The 19,129-nt window shown below is 37.7% G+C and overlaps 1 long non-coding RNA gene across 1 annotated transcript; it reads left to right on the top strand.

The window, feature by feature from the left end:
• The first annotated feature begins 10,519 nt into the window (after positions 1-10,519).
• LOC148116399 (uncharacterized) lies at positions 10,520-18,468 on the top strand. Its single transcript, XR_015728556.1, has 2 exons — positions 10,520-10,646; positions 14,817-18,468. It is a non-coding gene; the product is annotated as an uncharacterized LOC148116399 (long non-coding RNA).
• The last annotated feature ends 661 nt before the right edge of the window (positions 18,469-19,129 follow it).

Below are 19,129 nucleotides of genomic sequence, written 5' to 3'. Positions count from 1 at the left end.
TTGGCTGTGGAATTTATTGCCAAAAGATGCAGTAATGGATATTAACCCTGATGGCTTTAAAAGATAAACCAATGAAGTCATGTAGACCAGGTTTGTCAAGGGGCCATTGCAGTGGTGGGTTGCTACCGATTCGCCCTGGTTTGGGCGAACTGGTAGTAGTGGTGGCAGGAGGCTCCGCCCACCTGCCTGGACGTCATCAAATATGCTCTGCGTGTGTGCGAGCGAACCGGTAGCAAAGGTAAATGAAACCCACCACTGGGCCATTGGTATTGAAGACTGTTTCCAATACCAATTGCAGAAGAATAATGGCAGGAGAGAGGCTTGTCTTCATCTGCTTGAACATATCCCAGGGGCACCTGATAAGTTACTGTTAGAAACAAAATGTAACCTAAAATGAGCCTTGGCCTATTTCAGCAGAGCTATTCATACGTTTTTAGGGAATCATCTAACTTTCTTGAGAAAGTTTGAATAGAAGTCCAAATCTAATGGCATTTGTTTTTCAGCTCTCATGACTGAGTAGTGAGGGTACAGTTAGCTAAAATTCACTCTTTGTTTATTACCTTGCCTGCTCTTTGTCTAAGAATGTGTTAACCCGAGAGCATTTATTTCTTGCTTTCTTCACAAGCACAAAGGCCCAGAGTGCATCCTTCTGGTCTGTCATCCTGGAAGAATATAATTAGCTAGGTGCTAGGTTTTGCCTATCTCCACAATGTGTTCAAAATAAAACATCTTTTTCTTATAATTATGAAACTTACTTTATCAATTTTTGTTTGGGTTAGAGTCCTGCTCTCAGGAGCTCTCACACACAGAATGATTCAACTTTCAAAGAAATGAAAAAGAAAACAATCTAAAACAACTCTTTTTGGTGTTCCCAGAGTTCTCTCCAACTCTAATGACCAGAAATTAGTTTCCTGGTTTCCTGGAGTGTTAGAGAAGAAACATACAACTCTTTAAAAAAAAAAAAAAATTGAAAAAAGGATATTGTGTATCAATCATATTAATCATTTAATATATTTAGTGATTGATCTGCATTATATATTCATAAGAAATTACAAATATTAATATCTATTAGTAGTAGTACAATAAATGTTTATAAGATTTTTATAGCTTGATTTAGTAATCATGACTTTAGGTGGTGTATATCAAATAAGAAAAAAGAAGAAAACAATAATTAAAAGGAAAGAATTGTTCAAACAGTTGCATTCTTTGTGTACATGTATATGTGTATCATGCACTGTACATGTATGTGTGTGTGTGTAATAAAAAATAAAAAGAAATGAATAGAAAAGAATAAAAAAGAAATGAGTACATAAAATGGTGTCCTATGTTATTTCAAGTTAAAAAAAAGTTCTATGATATACCCTACTGAATAATGGGTCATAACCAGAGGTGAGTTTCAGCAGGTTCTGACCAGTTCTGGAGAACCAGTAGTGGAAATTTTGAGTAGTTTGGAGAACAGGTAGTAAAAATTCTGACTGCCCCGCCCCCATCTATTTTCTGCCTCCCAAGTCCCAGCTGATCGGGAGGAGTAACCTACCCCTGGATTGTGGAGAGAATGGAGATTTTACTGTATCCTTCCCCTGCCACACCCACCAAGCCACGCCCACCAAGCCATGCCATGCCCACCAAGCCACACCCACAGAACCGAGAGTAAAAAATTTTGAAGCCTACCACTGGTCATAACATAAAGTTTACAGGCTGTAGTGAGCTTTTGTGAATGAATTGATTGTGACAAATTTTGAATATTGTCACACAAATTAACCAAGTTCTATTTTGTAATAGGATTGCAATAAAAGATAAAGAAATATAAAACTGGCCTGAAAGGCTTTGTAATTAGTGGAGAGTTGTTCAATCCTTCTGACATGAGCAGAAGATGGGCTATGTACTCTGATCTAATGAACAAACTTCTGCACTTAAAACTCATTGTCCGGTGACTGTCATAAGTGCAATATTATGATTGGAGACATAAATATGACAGACTGTGTATGGTTATTCTTTAAAGGTAGTCCTCATTCAGTGACTGCTTCAGATAGTGAGCATTCACAGTTACAATGATGAGTAAAAGGTAATTTTGAGACCAATGCTAATGTCAGGGTTCCAAGTAATATAGCCATTTCAAAACAGAACTCCGAGGAAGGGTAATTCCTCAAAGAACAATTTTATTTGGAAAGATCATCTTGGCACAAACCAGTGGAAAGCCAGTTCTGAATCTTCCCGCGCTTTCCACAACCTTAAGAGGAAACTTTTCCCTTTTTCTCAAAACAATAAATCACATTGCCCAATCTGGAAGCTGGCTGGTTGCTTGGTTACCTCTCTCCTCTTCCTCTGCCCAGCCAGCCCTTGGAATGCCTCTGATTCACCCAAAAGTTATGCTGTTTGGGTTACACCATGCCCCCTCTTACTCCCCTCTCCAGCTCTAAATTGTGTCATCCTGAAATCCTGAGAAAGAAACCCCACAGAAACTACACCCTTTTCAGTCTGGCTTTAGGCCTGGCTACAGCACAGAAACTGCTTTGGTCACGCTGATGGATGATCTCTGGCAAGCCCGAGATGGGGGTCATTCCTCTATCTTGGTGCTACTTGACCTCTCTGCAGCTTTTGATACTATTGACCATGAGATCCTTCTAGGACAACTAAGGGAGTTGGGAGTGGGAGGCACCGTGTTACGGTGGTTCTCCTCCTATCTCTCTGGTTGGTCACAGTCGGTGTTGGCAGGAGGGCAGAGGTCGACCCCTAGGCCCCTCATTTGCGGGGTGCCTCAGGGCTCGGTCCTCTCTCCCCTCCTATTTAACATCTACATGAAACCGCTGGGTGAGATCATCCGACGATACAGGGTGAGGTATCAGCAATATGCTGATGATACCCAGCTGTATATCTCCACCCCGTGTCATTTCAGTAAAGCAGTGGATGTGATGTGTCGGTGCCTGGAGGATGTGAGGGTCTGGATGGGAGTCAACAGGCTCAGACTTAACCCAGAAAAGACCGAGTGGCTGTGGGTATTGCCTCCTAAAGACTATGTCGATTGTCCATCCCTGGTTCTGGGGGGGGGGAGAAATTGTCCCCCTCAGAACAGGTTCACAATTTGGGTGTCCTCCTAGACTCACAGCTAAGATTAGAGCAAAATCTAGCAGCTGTGGCTAGGGGGACCTTTGCACAGGTTCGCCTGGTGCACCAATTGCGACCCTACTTGGATCAGGAGGCTCTTCTCACAGTCATTCATGACCTTGTCACCTCACGGTTAGATTATTGCAATGTGCTCTACATGGGGCTACCCTTGAAGAGTGTTCGGAGACTACAGTTGGTCCAGAATGCAGCTGCGCGAGCTATCGTGGATGCACCTAGATGCACCCACATTACACCAATTCTCCGTGAGCTGTACTGGCTCCCTATTGGTATCCAGGCACAATTCAAGGTGTTGGTTATTACCTTTAAAGCCCTACATAGCTCAGGGCCAGGCTATCTTCGAGACCACCTTCTACCGCATGGCTCCCAGCGACAGGTGAGATCCCATAGAGTTGGTCTCCTCCGGGTCCTGTCAGCTAAACAATGCCGGCTGGCGGGCCCGTTGGGGAGGGCCTTCTCTGTGGCTGCCCCAGCTCTCTGGAACCAGTTACCTCCTGAGGTCCGGACTACCCCCACCCTATTGGCCTTTCAGAAAGCGGTGAAGACCTGGCTTTTCTGGCAGGCCTGGGGCCGTTGATCTCGCTGTTCAATCTTGCGAGATCTGGCCATGGATGGTGTGCATGTGTTTTTAATGTTTTTAAAATGCTTTTATAATGTTTTTTTTTTAAAAAAATATGTTCATTGTTTGTATTATTTTTGTTGTAAACTGCCCAGAGTCCCTTGGGAGTTGGGCGGCATAGAAATATGATTAATTAAATTAAATTAAATTAAATTACACGACCATAACCAGGTCAGTTTCAGGCCTAACATCCTTATACTGTATGTACGGTCTTGTAGTATGCATTATCTGGTGCTTGACCTGTTTTTTCCCCTTCCTTCCTCATGCAGAGTAGAGAGATTGCCTAAAGCAGCTATTTCTTCCTGAGCTGCTTTTCTCCACTGCAAAACTTATCTGTAAAAGATGCTAACTATAAGTTAACAAGATCAGCATCTTAATTAGTTGATTAGAACATCCATTCATCTCTCAGCTGCTGCATGTAACTGACAAGACTTTAGTTAGTTTCACATTATGTAACTGCTTACTATCTTGTAATACCTTCCCCTCCAATGAATGTTATTCCAAATATTAATTATCATCTTGTAATTATCCCAGAGCGAGGGTCAACAATTCAATGGATGGGGTAGTGGGGAGGGGGCTATAAGATTTTCTTTTTTACTCATCTTCCTTGTAAATGGGTTCCAGAAACATTGTCTGCCATTTGTGTTCACCTGAGCATTTTGGATTGTATTCCGCTAATGCTGAAGTAAAACCATAAGCACAGTCACAGTCAATCCCCCCCCCACTTAACAACTGCTTTACTCAACTACTGAATTGCCAGTTTCAACTGCAGTTGCTAAATGAGGACTACCTGTACAGTACAGAATAGTTAAATGTAATACTGTGCTTTTGTAATTATGGTTTCTGTTACATGTACTTTTCTACTCCTTAGAAAAACAAAAAAAATTGATGACTTGGTAGGTCCCCTCACCTATCTTCAGATATGAAAATCTCTGCCTATTTCACGATCAATATGAATCCTCTGTAAAAATCTAGAAACACACCTTAGTTCTGACTCCACCACAGAAGAAAAGAAATAATTTTTCTTGCTCTCTTTTCAACAGGTAGAAAAGATTATCTGGTACAGACAGACTATTATCACTCTAGAAATTGTTTGTTCTGTCATGTTTCCTCATCAGTTGCGATTTTTTTTTTTTAAAAAAATGAAACAATGCACTTTGTTTCAATTTGATATGCACAAACTGTGTACATATAGTTATGTACGTTCCCTTTAATATTAAGCTATTTCCTCTAATATATGAATGTTGATTTTTGATGTTTTCTTCTAATACGTGAATTTTTATATGCGGTTTTGATCAGAAAACCATGCTGCACAATTCAGAAGTGCATAAATCAAAGGATAATTGCACTTCGTGTGGCTTTTATTCAGATATGAACCAAACACATTTCTTTTTCTTTGTGTCATCCTCACCTTTAGTGCCATCTCAAATATTCTATGTTCTTTGTTTTCTATTTTTATTAGCATGATAAACATACATTCTTATACACCACATTGCCCAATATATGCTTGATTCATACTTTTGATACATAAATATCACAAATAAAAATGTAAAGAAGCTAAGTTTTTAAGCCACACTGTAATTAACTGGAGGAAGAACTTTCTGTAACTTCTACAACGGGGTGTCAAACTCGTGGCGTCATGGCAGCATCGCATGAAGTATCAGGACTTTTTTCCCCTTCGCTAAACGGGGCGTGGACGTGGCCAGTGCGTGATGCATCCAGCCTGCGGGCTGCGAGTTTGACAGCTGTTGTGACATGCTCTGTTGAGTCAACATGCTCTGTTGACTGTAGTCTCAGAGATTATCAGTTATGGGGAGAGCAAAAAGGAGGGCTTTGCTTTCATTCCTTTTTTTCTTCTTCCAGAGGCATTTCAGTTGAGAGCAACAAGATGATGTACTCATTCTGATTGGGTGCAAATGTTCTTAAAATAATTGAGCAAGCAGACATTTTGGGTTGTCTAATTACTCACGACACAACCTCATACTCTTTTGTGAGGGCAAGCGAGGTGTGAGAACATCATTCATACAAGGAAACCATACATCCTATTGGATGCTTTAGTAATTGTAATGAACTACAGGTAGTCCTTGACTTACAACAGTTCATTTAGTGACCGTTCAACGTTACAATGGCACTGAAAAAAGTGACTTACCATTGTTTTTCACACTTACGACCGTTGCAGCATACCCATGGTTATGTGATCAAAATTCAGATGCTTGGCAACTGACTCATATTTGTGAGGGTTGCAATGCCCCAGGGTTATGGGATCGCCTTTTGTGACCTTCTGACAAGCAAAATCAATGGGGAAGCCAGATTCACTTAACAGCTGTCTTACTAAGTTAAGAACACCAGGGATTCCCTTTACAACTGTGGCAGTGGTGAAATGTAAATTTTTTATTACGGGTTCTGTGGGCGTGGCTTGGGGGGGTAATATGACTGAGTGGGCGTGGCCAACTTTTTTTTTTTTTTTTTTACTTTTAAAACCATTTTTTCTACAACCTCTTCGGCTGAAGAGGTTGTAAAAAATGCTTTTAAAGCCTCTGACGATCTCAGCTGACTTGCCTGATCAGCAGAGGCTTTTTTTCCTTTTAAAAACATTTTTTCTATAACCTCTTCGACCGAAGAGGTTGTAGAAAAAATGCTTTTAAAAATTAAAAAAAGCTTTTGATGATTGCGCGACTCAGCTGGGCAATGGAGGGGAGCCCAAGGATTTTTGCTACCTGTTCCCAGAACCACCCACCTCCATTGCTACCGGATCAGGTGATCCGGTCCAAACCGAGAGCATTTCACCCCTGAACTGTGGCAAGAAAGGTCATAAAATGGGGCAAAACTTACTTAACAAATGTCTCACTTAGCAACAGAAAGTTTGGGCTCAGTTGTGGTCATAAATTGAGGACTACCTGTACTACCTGTATCCAAATTTGGATAATGCAGTGAAAGTGCAAAAAAGTCAGCTAAATTTAAAGGGCTATTTTTACTGTTATTCTCTTTTCAAAAATATTTTTCCCTCAATTCAATTTCAAATCTTTTTTACTTACTTATTTATTGATCACATTACTTTACCATATTTTACCAAAAAGACTAGAAGATTTTTAGATAGATATCTTCTTTTCTGAGAAAAGCAATCTCAGTTTTGATTTCCATAGCAGGAACTCTTATGTTCTGGATTCTCTCTTTAAAGGAATGTTTGATGGCTACAAAAAATGGGGCTGGTGTTTGTAATCCTTTGTAATGTTTGAAAATTTAAAATTCTATAATTCTTTAAAAAGAATTATAGCATGCATCTCTTCTAAACATGGTTTTAGCTTTCAATATAATTGGTGCTTTTTTTTAGTTCAATAATTTCTTTGTAAAAATGTCCCATAGTTATATCTACAAATTTTAATCCAAGTGTGTGTGTGTGTGTGAGAGAGAGTGTGTGAGTGTTTTAATCCATGGGTGGATACACACATAGATACACACACACACACAAATCCAAAACATCAAGGCTCTATCTTTCCGACAATATCAGTTATTTCTGTTTATGTTATTTCCTGTTGATTTATTGCCATAAGTCTCTTGGCCAGTCTCCAAACATCTCTTGGCAACGGAGTCAACCAAATTAATTTTCTGCAAAAAAGGATGCTCTGTAGTGACTTAAAGTCTGTCTTCATCTTCTTACTAATGATCTCTTGTGTGCTGCCCTACTGTAGGTTTGTTTTTCTTTGCTTGCTTGTTGTGAAATTAAATTTTGTGGGTGCGTTGACTAACTAGGAACCAGTCTTTTGATGCCAAGACCAGTTTTGAATCTCCTGTGTGTTATATTTTCTTGTTAAGGGCCCCGATTATTAAAGTATATTTGGGGGAATAAATAGACTTGCTATTTGGAAGGGCATGGGAAACTGTTTGTTGTTACTCTTTTTTAACATAAAGCTAATTGTTGCACACTATTCTTTGAATGTACAACTCTCAAATATCAGTCTTTAAAGAATTATTGGAATTAATAGACCTCCTGATTTGAAATATATTTGGTTTTGGAGTGAGTGATATAAAAGTTTTGACGTATTATTAGATTAGTTGTAGGGTTTATGTGTGGCTGTTTATATATAGTTGGAAGTGTCATGTAGCTGTATAAGTATGTGTGAATCTCTGGACATGCACATGGGTTTGTTTAATTACACTAATTAATTACACTAAGCAGAAAGGGTTGGCTATTTCTTAGGTGTCTGAATTTTCTTTCATGGATTCTTAGTCTCTCTATTCCTCAGTTGCAAACTGAAATGGTTAGGGAATAGTGAAGGGTTGTTATTGTCAGTCATCTATCATCAGAGATTTCTTAGTCTTGTGTCAGTGGAAAGTCTGAGACAAAACTAAACCAATACAATTAAAAAGTGTCACACAAGAAGAAGAAAAAAAGGGGGAGATATCTATTGCAAACTGAAGAGGACATAAAATGAGAGGGGGACAGGGAAAGAGAGAGAAATACGGAAATTATGGTGACATTCACAAATGGGACAAATGACATTCTAGCAATTCTCTCAGGAAACTTTGATCTATGGGCATTAGCCAACAGTAATCTTCAAGAGTTTCTAATAGAGATTACTGTAGTCTATTATCTTATTTATCTTATGGGGACTCATTGCCATTTCAATGATGGGAGATATTTTAAAGATAAATCTGGTTGATGTGAATGCTTGTTACATTTCTTCCTAATAGAAAGGATCTAGGAGGAGATCCTAATGGATGTAGGATAAGAAAGGCATTCAATTGCTTTGTTTATTTCACTTTTTCTGACCTTTTCCATTGATCAGGGAGAACCTGAGAGAGAATGACTTGCTTCCATGGGCCTGAGAAGTACAATGCAATAAACTGAAGACATCAGAGAGGATAGCACCATTTCAAAGTAAGAGTAACCTTACCACTTGTTAATTCAACACATATAAAACAGCAAGGCTGCAGGAGGCAGCTGGCTTCTATGAGATGCTCCACTTTGCAAAACAAAATGTTTCTCCTTGTAGAGGTGAAGAGGAAATGCAATCTGCTTCTATGAGGTGCTTTGCAGCACCTTGCAGGGTGTTTTTAGTCTCCTGTAGCAGTTAGACAATCTTACTTTTACAAGTGCCAGAAGATTCGTAAAGAAATCTGTGGCAGATAGTGTGGCTTTGCTGCCTCCTCTTCACTTCCTCTGGCACCTGCTAAAGTCAGAAGAGAGAGTCAGCTGGAAATACTTTACACCAGTGTTTTTCAACTTGGCAACTCTGAGATGTGTGGACTTCAATTTTCAGAATTCCCCAGCCAGACATCCTTGCCTTATATTTAGCCCCTGCAGACACCCTTGCCTTATAGTTAAGCCTAAAGTAAATGCTTCAAAACATGGCTTCTCTCTTCTCCAGGTCCAGTGGCCTACAGAAGATACACATTACCTTGGGATACTACTACTACAATCATGTCAGGAGCACTGGAGTGCTTCGGGTTGAAAGGATCAGCCGGTGATATCAGGGGACACCCAGGTGGGAGCTTCTTTCATGTCCCTGTTAAACCTCCCTCCAAAGTGGTATTGCGATTACCTGCTTTTGAACTGCTGGGTCAGGAGGAGTTGAAGTGAGTGATGGGAACTCACCCTCACAGCAACCGGTCTTGAATGTGAGCCTGACAATCATCAGCCCAGGGTCCTAACCATGTGAGCCTCTGGGATCCTTGGGATCAGGATCATAACATACTGTATGGTTCTTCCCAAAGCCACTCCAAAAATTAGTGCAGAATTCTCATATTAAAATACGACTGGAAAGGGAAATTATTAAGCATATTTTATTAATTGCATTTTACTGATGTGAACTGTGAGTTTGTCTTTGCTGCATCAGTTTTTTTGTGGGGAGTGTGGCCCTGACATGTAGAAACATGTAGAAACCCATTGACTAAAAGCATGCTAAGTTTCCCACTTCCAATTCAGAAGTGTACTTCCTCTGTCTTGCAGTCTGACAGGGTGCAACCTCTTTGTACCATCTTCAAATTTTGCTGTTATACTGATATTAGGGGCATATATTTGTGTCCCTAGAAATAGGTAGATGTAAGAATGTGTATCTATACATAGAGCGATTCAGATACTCATAAAGAAAATAGCTCATGACAACTTGTTCTAGGGTTGTGGGGGGGGATTACATTTGTTTTAGCTAAATGAAATATTTCCTTACTTCTTAGTTTTCTAATAAGAATGACGTGTCACTTCCAATTTGTGAAAGAATGCTAAATTAATCTGGTGCAAGTTTTCAAAGGGCTAGAGAGGACACATCCTGGAACATTGTAACAGAATTGTCAAACATATTCAAATTGCAATGATAGACTTCAGGCCACATGAGAGGATGGTAGGCAGCCTCTTGACATGTCTGAAAAAGCATAAACCACGGGCAGGAATAGCTTTTTTTTTTGGTGATTTGTAACACTAAAACTGTACAATAATTTTCAGACTATATGACAATGTTTGCACTACCGTGTTTCTCCAAAAATAAGACCTTGTCTTATATTTTTTTGAACCCTGAAATAAGTGCTTGGCTTTATTGCCATAAGCTCAAAAGCCCGATTGGGTTTATTATCAGGGGATGTCTTATTTTTGGGAAAACAGGGTACATATAGAAAAGAATATTAATTTTTCTTTGTGGAATTCTTGGCAGTATGGTTTCAGTGAAGAAGAAAAAGGCCATGGAAGTGATGCCTTGTTTAGTTCTGGGCCTGGTTTAGTTCTGCTACTGTTGCCCATGGTAACTAACCAGATAGGGATTCCAGAGCCTTGGGCTGAGTCCTAAAGTGGTATATGGAGGTTTTTCTCCTTCATCTACTGTTCTTTTTCCTCCATCACTCTTCTTGTTTTCTCTCATTCCAGCAAGAAAGACAGGGACTCAGTAATGAGAAACAAGGCCAAAAGACTCTGGAGGTAAATGATGGAAATGGGCAGATCTGTCACTTTTAGTTTTCATTTTATTAATGTAATATAATACAATACAAGTTCACTTCATCTCACGTGTCATTTCTGCAAATATATCAAATGTTGTCCATCAAAGCCTGCAATAAAATTGATATCTTGATATGCTATATTTAAATATATGCATTTTGCTTCAAATTTTCCCTAATATAAACATTTTTTACAAATAAAAATAATAAATATAAATTCCCTATATATACTGATAGTTCTCCAAATTTGAAAGAAGATAAATAGATAGATAGATAGATAGATAGATAGATAGATAGATAGATAGATAGATGATAGACAGACAGACAGAATAGAGATGTAGATATAAATATTTTATTTATCTGTCTGTCTATCTATCTATCTATCTATCTATCTATCTATCTATCTATCTTCTATCTATCTATCTATCGTGTGTGTGTGTGTGTGTGTGTGCAAATTACTCTTCCAAATTTGGAGAACTAGCAGTTCTGAATAATATCCAAGTACCAATTCATAATTTGGATGAAAAATATAGTCTAGTCTACTTTTTCCCATTCCTAAACTCTAATGAGTTCTTTGCAGGTTTTAGAAGAAATCCCACAATGGTATATTCCAACATTTATCCCATAGATAAATCCAATCTAATGTAACATATGTATAGAAGGTACATTTGTCTTCAAGACAAGCACATTGTGGTGACTTGATGTCCATGCCCATATTGTTGATAGCAGAATGGCAATGTTGCGCCTTGTCCTCAGATTTTTTTTAACTTCCCAGTCTAAACAAGTTTTTCTGAAAACTTAAACTATTGTAGGGTTTGTTTACTTCACTGATAACATGATGTTCTCATGTTGAGGTGAGAAGATAACCTCCTCCTTCTGTTATTTCTGGTGAGATGCCAGGGAATGGCAGTATGAAATAAAAAGATGAAAATGGTGGCCACTGTTTCAGGTTTAAGATGAAGCATCATATTTTCAATTTCCACTCATCATTCCTTTCAAATACTTTCTCTGTGAATACAATTGAGTTAGTGTGCTCAATTTGCTTTCACTTATTTTATTTTCATGTTGTCTTACTAAAAAATCCTAAAACTCTAAAAAGTTTAATGGGAAATAGTATGCAAACAAATACGTATACACATATGTGTTTGTATATATCCAAGGATTCATGGATATTTCTGCTTGTTTGTATATGTGTGTGTGTGTGTGTATGTGTGTGCGTGTGCATTAATCTCCTTAGTATAGTACACTGCATAGTATTATGAACATATGTGTGTTTATATCTATGTGTAGTACACACATGAATATACAAGATGTCTGTGTGGGACATATATCATCTCTGTATAAAATACCAAATTATCTATGCAAATAGAATAGAATAGAATAGAATAGAATAGAATAGAATAGAATAGAATAGAGTAGAATAGAATTTTTTTTTATTGGCCAAATGTGATTGGACACACAAGGAATTTGTCTTGGTGCATATGCTTTCAGTGTACAGAAAAGAAAAGATACGTTCTTCAAGAATCATAAGGTACAACACTTAACGATAATCATATCATCAGGAAACAATATCCATATAAATTGTAAGGTTACAAGCAACAAAGTTACAGTCATACAGTCATAAATGGAAGAAGATGGGTGATGGGAACGATGAGAAGATTAATAGTAATGCAGATTTAGTAAATAGTTTGAGTGTTGAGGGAATTATTTGTTTAGCAGAGTGATTGTGTCTAGTTGTTCTGGTGTGCAATGCTCTATAGCTTTGTTTTGAGGGTAGGAGTTGAAACAGTTTATGTCCAGGATTTGAGGGCTCTGTAAATATTTTCACAGCCCCCTTTTTGACTCATATAGTATACAGGTCCTCAATGGAAGGCAGGTTGGTAGCAATTGTTTTTTCTGCAGTTCTAATTATCCTCTGAAGTCTCTGTCTGTCTTGTTGGGTTGCAGAACCAAACCAGACAGTTATAGAGGTGCAGATGACAGACTCAATAATTCTTCTGTAGAACTGTATCAGCAACTCCTTGGGCAGTTTGAGCTTTCTGAGTTGGCGCAGAAAGAACACTCTTTGTTGTGCTTTTTTGATGACGTCTTGTCCTTGGAAGGATAATTTTTACTTTTTTGGCATAAAAAAGTAATATCCACTTGCTACTATCTCACCATGGAATCCACCACTCTACTTTTGTAGATGTATAAATCAAGTCAGTTAAAAACTTTGTAAGGTATGTCAATATAAATGCATTTGCTTTGCCAGTTAACTTTGATTTTTTTATTCATCTTTACACTAGTAGAGACAAGTAAATATTTTATTTTTTATTTTTTTGTAGCTGCTGAAGAAGCAAACACAAGACTATTAGTTGATAATAATGCTTTCTGGCAGGAGTAGGTATATCATAGATGAAAAGGAAACACTAAAAGACTGCCACATGTAAACTATTAATGTAATTGTATTTTTAAAGCTGCCTCTTAAATTAGCTCCTTGAACTACAATTTAAACTTGTGTGGAGCAGCAGTATCCAGTAATTTATTTGAAGGCCTCAACCTTTTGTTTAAGTCAACAGAATGTAAAGCATCCCAAGTTTGCTTTCTTATTGTTGAAATCACATAATATATGAGGCACACTTGGTTGTGAAGGAGCTTGTTATTAAAATATAATATCGTGTTCATCTGTGATTATTATTTTAATTCAGTGCTCGGTTAACTTACACCAAACTGCCTGAACCTTTCCAGTAACCACTTTCTACTCACCCACATTACATTTAATTTACACCAAGATGATAAAAAAAATTGATTTATTTTACAACAGATCAGTAATTGTGCTCTACAAATAAGTCTGTAATGATAATCAACAGCATTTTCAACATAATTTAATTTGTCTTCTCCCGAGAGGTAGTTAAATGCAGTAATAATAACACTACTGTTATGGACTCTGCAGCAGTTAATCATGGTCTGAATATGCAGACAGTCCCAATATTGTATTGACAGAAATTAAATTAACCATCAGCTTGGGCAATCAGTAGCTGTACAGCTATTAAAAGTAATAAAGGCAACAAACCCAAACCATGGCCAATTATGTTTTGACATGTAAATGAAAAAAGACAGATGCTTTAGATCTGAAATTTGTATTTTGTTGAAAGACGGTATCACAGCTAAAACAGCTGCCCAGGTAAGAACTGTTTCAAGATTATGAGTGATGTTTCAAAACAATTAGTAACATGAGTATGAGAGCCTTGCTGTCTATAGGCAGTACCCTTTACACTGGGGCTCCCCCCCACAATTTTAAGGGAAGCAATTTCCTTTTTTTTAAAAAAAAAAGTCTTAGGTCTCCAATGTGATATTCATGGTTCTTGGGAGGATCTACGTTGGCATGCACCAGACTCTCTGTCCTATCTGATTTTCTTACTTTTAAAGATTAGGTACCTAAGAAAAATAAGTGCAAAGTTAGTATGCTGTGTTAAAAAAATGCTAGTCTCACAGCTAAAATTTTTCCCCCCAATAATGTATTTAGGCCTTGCATAGAGGTATTCTAATGAAATAAATGTGAAACAAAACTCTGTGCTTTGTTGAAAGGTGTCTTTATCTCTAATTACCAAACCAACCAACATAGATAGGCTGAGGTAGTAGAAAGCAACCTGGTTGTATAGAAAGTCATTGTGGGAGTTAAACTGAAAGTAGAGTTTACCAGAGCAGGACTACTTTATGTCAACTGATCATGTTCTACCTTGATGCTCTTTCCACTTTCTGAAATTTCCACTCTTGAATCCATTATTTCACTCAGTTCACAAATCTCACTTCTAATATGCATTTTGTGACAAATCTGAGCAGACTCTTATACTCTAGTATAGTCACTTACAAATAAACACTTGGCACACATCTGCAGTACACATAATACTGAAGTAGGAAAGTGCCCACCTAATAATTGATATTACCACAGTTGTAGAGGAAGATCTTCAACTGACTTCCTTCAGAGTTTCAAGTGGAATCATTCTGGAACTTTCACCTGAACAAGAATAATTAAATATATGCACTAAAATATTACAATTTAAGTAAGACTGCAATATTACAATCCTAATAGAAAAGCTCCCAGTTAACTCCTGTTTTTGTTCTTTTTAAATTCTTGATTTCCTGATTTCCTGTTTTCCGGTTTCTTTCTTAGGACCACAATTTGTCATCTCTCACCAACCACTTTGAAAGTTGGAGACCACATATAGTAATGTTGGACTTCTCCACTAGAGGGCCATAAAACAGGTGGATAATATCCTACAAGGCATGGCATTTTATGGCAATTTCAGTTTAAAAAAGAAAGAAAGAAAGAAAATCAGGGATATGTGAAAGAGAAGAAAACCATTGCCAACAACAATGGACAAAGAGTCCAGCCTGGTACAACAAAGCATCTCTTTTCTTCCATCATGAAGAAACAGATTGTTTATTATAATGAATAACAAACATCTTCATTTAAAACAGCTGTTTATTCAGGTGCATATTTCAAGTGAACTTATGTGCTACCTCCAACTTCATTTTTATTCCAGAACAAAGACTTTGTAAATATGTATTGCATATTCTGTGACAACTGATCTATGTTGTGACATCTCATGTATGAAGAACGGCAGAAGATCTCACAGCTATTTCATTGGTAAAATATATCTCTTCTTGATACATGTAAGGATGAATGTCATAACAAGATATCAACCATCATGCAGTTCAGAATCTGTGTGTGTGTCTGTGTGTGCATTATCAAGTGCACAAGCATAAATAGTGTTGAGTTACTGACAAGATGAAGAAAAGAAATGCCTTGGCATTCCAAAGGTCAAAGCTACAGTCCTGAAATTGAATGTATCACAGTATGCATTTTTCTTTTATTTCTTTGGCACCTGCATAGTTTCTGAATTTTTTTTTAGAGAATCAGTTACTGACACAAATTACTCTGTCCATAACTCAAGTTCTTTTGGGTTTGAAAGCAACAACTACACCAATATGTGTATTTAAGGCTTTATTTTAAGTATAAGAAAAATGATAAAGTATAACATGAGACAGTAATATAAAAGTATTCCAAATATTATACATGAATATAATAAGGGGGGCGGGGAACCAACAACTCCACAGACCTTACAGACCTTCTGCCAGTCATGGAACCCCAAAGAGATGACAGCAAGTGGACTCTTTCAAATGCAGCATCCTCCCATTTAAGTTTGCATCTAAGTTTTATCCCATGAAGATTTTATGATCAGCCTAAATCGGCTAATCACTTGTCCCTGTTTCTGATAGTTGCATCTAACTGGACTTTGCTAAGGACAAGTCTACCTTATCTAGTTCTTGGAATGCTTTGCCCAGTCTTGCAAAAAATGAGACCATCAAGGTTAAAGAATATTTCTGTCTGTCCTTCCCCAGTCTGCTCTCTCAGGAAAGTAAGACTCGTGACTCTATTTAGTTGAAGCAAATGACGTTTTACTGAAAGAATCTGGTTGCAATAAAGTCAGGCAGAATCTGGTGATCCCACACAAAATACAAAGCAATTCTTTCAAACTCCCAATCCCTCCCCCCATGGCCAGTCCCCTGGCCAGCCAATATGATGCCGGTATGATATTTTGAGAAACTGTGAGGTGTGAAACTGTTAACATTCCATTTTTAGGGCAAATGGCCTTGAAAATCCTGGTACAAGTTGGTTTGGTGATTCGGTCTTTTTCTGTTGTCACTTCCCCCTCCCCATTTCCCACCATTAGATAAGTGTTTCCCAAACTTTTGACATATGTGTATCCCTTCTATAATTTTCGTAACGCTGAGTACCCCTCATAAAAAACATATGGTACCCCTGGGGGTACGCGTACCACACTTTGGGAAACACTTAGATAACACTGCAATTCTCTGGCGTTTAAACAGTTCCGCAGCTCAACGTCAACTGTTAATGTTCCCGCAGTTTAAAAATGGCCGAACCCGAGCTGTGCGAAGGATGCACAGAAGTTCCCGCCATAATGAGTTGCGATACGATGTACGATGGCCCCAGTTCCCGTGTAAAAACTGCGATACGCGCCTATTTCTTTCCTTGTTCTGTGGGCGCAGCTAAGCATGGTGCAGTGGATATTCCCACGTGATCCCCACCAAACTCTGGTGCAACGCGTACCCCACCAAACTCTTCCCGTACCCCCAGGGGTACGCGTACCACACTTTGGGAAACACTGCATTAGATGAACAGGTGTGAATTGCCCCAAATGCCTCTCCCCTCCCTTCCCTTTTGATGCCAGGAATCCAGCAAGGCACCAGGCCGACAGTGGAGATCCTGACAATATCTTTCTCGATGTTTTTGGATTGAGGGTAAGAAAAACCATCTTACTCTACGCCAAGTTCCCACTAACGGCAAGGTAAATATAGCATAATTAAAGCATAACCCTTTGATGATTAAAATAAATGCTTGCTTAATTCTGTATTTCATGCTCAATCATTAAGTGAGAATATAAATTTTCAAATACTGTGCACCTAAGCTAGCATTGTCAAAATGCTGCTGACAAATTTCCAGTAACACTCTCAATCCTACCCAACTGAAATCCAAAATGATGAAATTTCATTCTTTAAATGATGAGGTCTATATTTTTAATGTATGTATGTATGAATCTTTTTTCCCACTTTGAATCAGTTAACTTAGATCACTGTTGCTTTTAAAGCAGTGTTTCTAACCAACATTATGGAGTATATAGTACCAACACATAGGGAAAGTTGGAAAAGTTTACTTGGAAATTTTTTCTCTTAACTGAGTATGCTAAGCATTTTTTTCCTCATTTCCATTTATAAATGGTTTACATTTCATTTTTCCAAAAAGTGTTTTGTTCTTTGTACACAGTGCTGGCACTAATTGGAATAGGTGATTTGGTATCTATTACTATTCCTGTCTTTGGATAGAAAGAAGGGTATTAGCAATAATAAAACATTTCATTTATATCCAGTTTTTCTTTCCTCTAGGAGGCTGGTGATGGTACATACATATCCAACAAAAATCCACATTAAAAACATAAGATTATGCTGAGAGATAATCATGAGTCTATTTTAAAATCTGAACTTGGGTTTCTTGACATCAGATGCATTGACTTTACTGTGGTCATTCTGAAACAAAGTAAATTCAATCTATACCATGAAACCTCAGAAATGCCAAACTGTTAGAGATCTGATTTTATCAGCTTAATCTTAAACTGGGAAATCACACTATATATGTTAATGACTTGGCCAAAGCCAACATATTTGTTTCTTTGTTTCTTTGAATTATTTATATGGTTACGCAGAGATGTTGCTTTAAGATGGGTGGATATATAAACTTTCAAAATAAGTTTTCCAAAAACTTATATTCTATTACTTGGAAAGTAATAAACATCTATCAAATATATAAATATTTATTTGTTAATAAAAAAGCATAATGACTCTGAATAGCTAACAATGTATAAAAACATGCCAACACAACACAAAAATAAAAACAATAACTAGTATCTAAAACTGTCTCCTCAAATCTCCATAATAGTTAAACTTGCATTAACAATAGAGGGTCGGAGCTGTCTGAATTTTGAGGGGATTTTGTTTCACTGGGCAGGTATGTCTCCTGGGCCTTCCTTGGTGACATTGTTTTACAGAATGGATCCAGGATACCCATACCAGGCCAGATCTGGTAGAAAACAAAGAAACAATGTGTAAATTGTTTTTATATTTTATATTATATTTGTAATCTGCTTTATATGTAATCTCTGTCTGCATAACTATCTTGTTTTCCCCTCCTCTTTACATCCTATATTCACTTCAACATCTTATGAAATAAATTGCAGTTCATGAAAGCTTACGCTTCTTAATAAAATGTGTTGGTTTGAGAAATGTTATCAGATTCCTGACAGAGCTGTCCTATAAGTTTTTTTTTACTGGTTTTGGTGGAATAGGCTAAGATAATTATCCTTCTGGAGAGAGAGAAGTGGAGGGAGGGGGGAAGGGGGGAGAGAGAGAGAGAGAAGTGGAGGGAGGGAGAGAGAGAGAGAAAGAGAGATTCTTGAATTTTATCCAAGCATCAAGAATATTCTGCTCCTATTTACCTTTAAATTAAAATGAGCTTTTATCAAATTATTAACAAGCAGGATCATTACAATATGAAAAGCCAGGAGGTTGCTATGGAGTAGTTAAGATGTTGCTATGTGACTTTGGTGTCAAAAAGTAGAATCATAACTGTCATGTCAAATCACATGAAGAAAAAAAAAACTTCATTTTTTGATTAAACAGAAGCAACTATATTTTATTTCTTGGCACTTTTTAATAATATAATTGGGTGCAGGCTTATTTGGGTAGCCAAATATAGTTACTTGCAATCAAGCAAAGATCTGCTTTCAAATAAAATCACGTTTCAGTCTGCATGCATGGAAGCTGTGGGATCTACTCAATGTAGGAATACGGTCCAGGATCTCACATCTCCCACATCACTGATAGCAGTATCAAATGTAGTCTTTAAGA

Source organism: Pantherophis guttatus, chromosome 1 (assembly GCF_059756535.1).
Source record: "Pantherophis guttatus breed Tessera chromosome 1, ASM5975653v1, whole genome shotgun sequence".
Lineage (NCBI taxonomy): Eukaryota > Metazoa > Chordata > Lepidosauria > Squamata > Colubridae > Pantherophis > Pantherophis guttatus.
The sequence above is the reverse complement of the archived record's forward strand: the minus strand, read 5'-3'. Positions and strand labels throughout refer to the sequence as shown.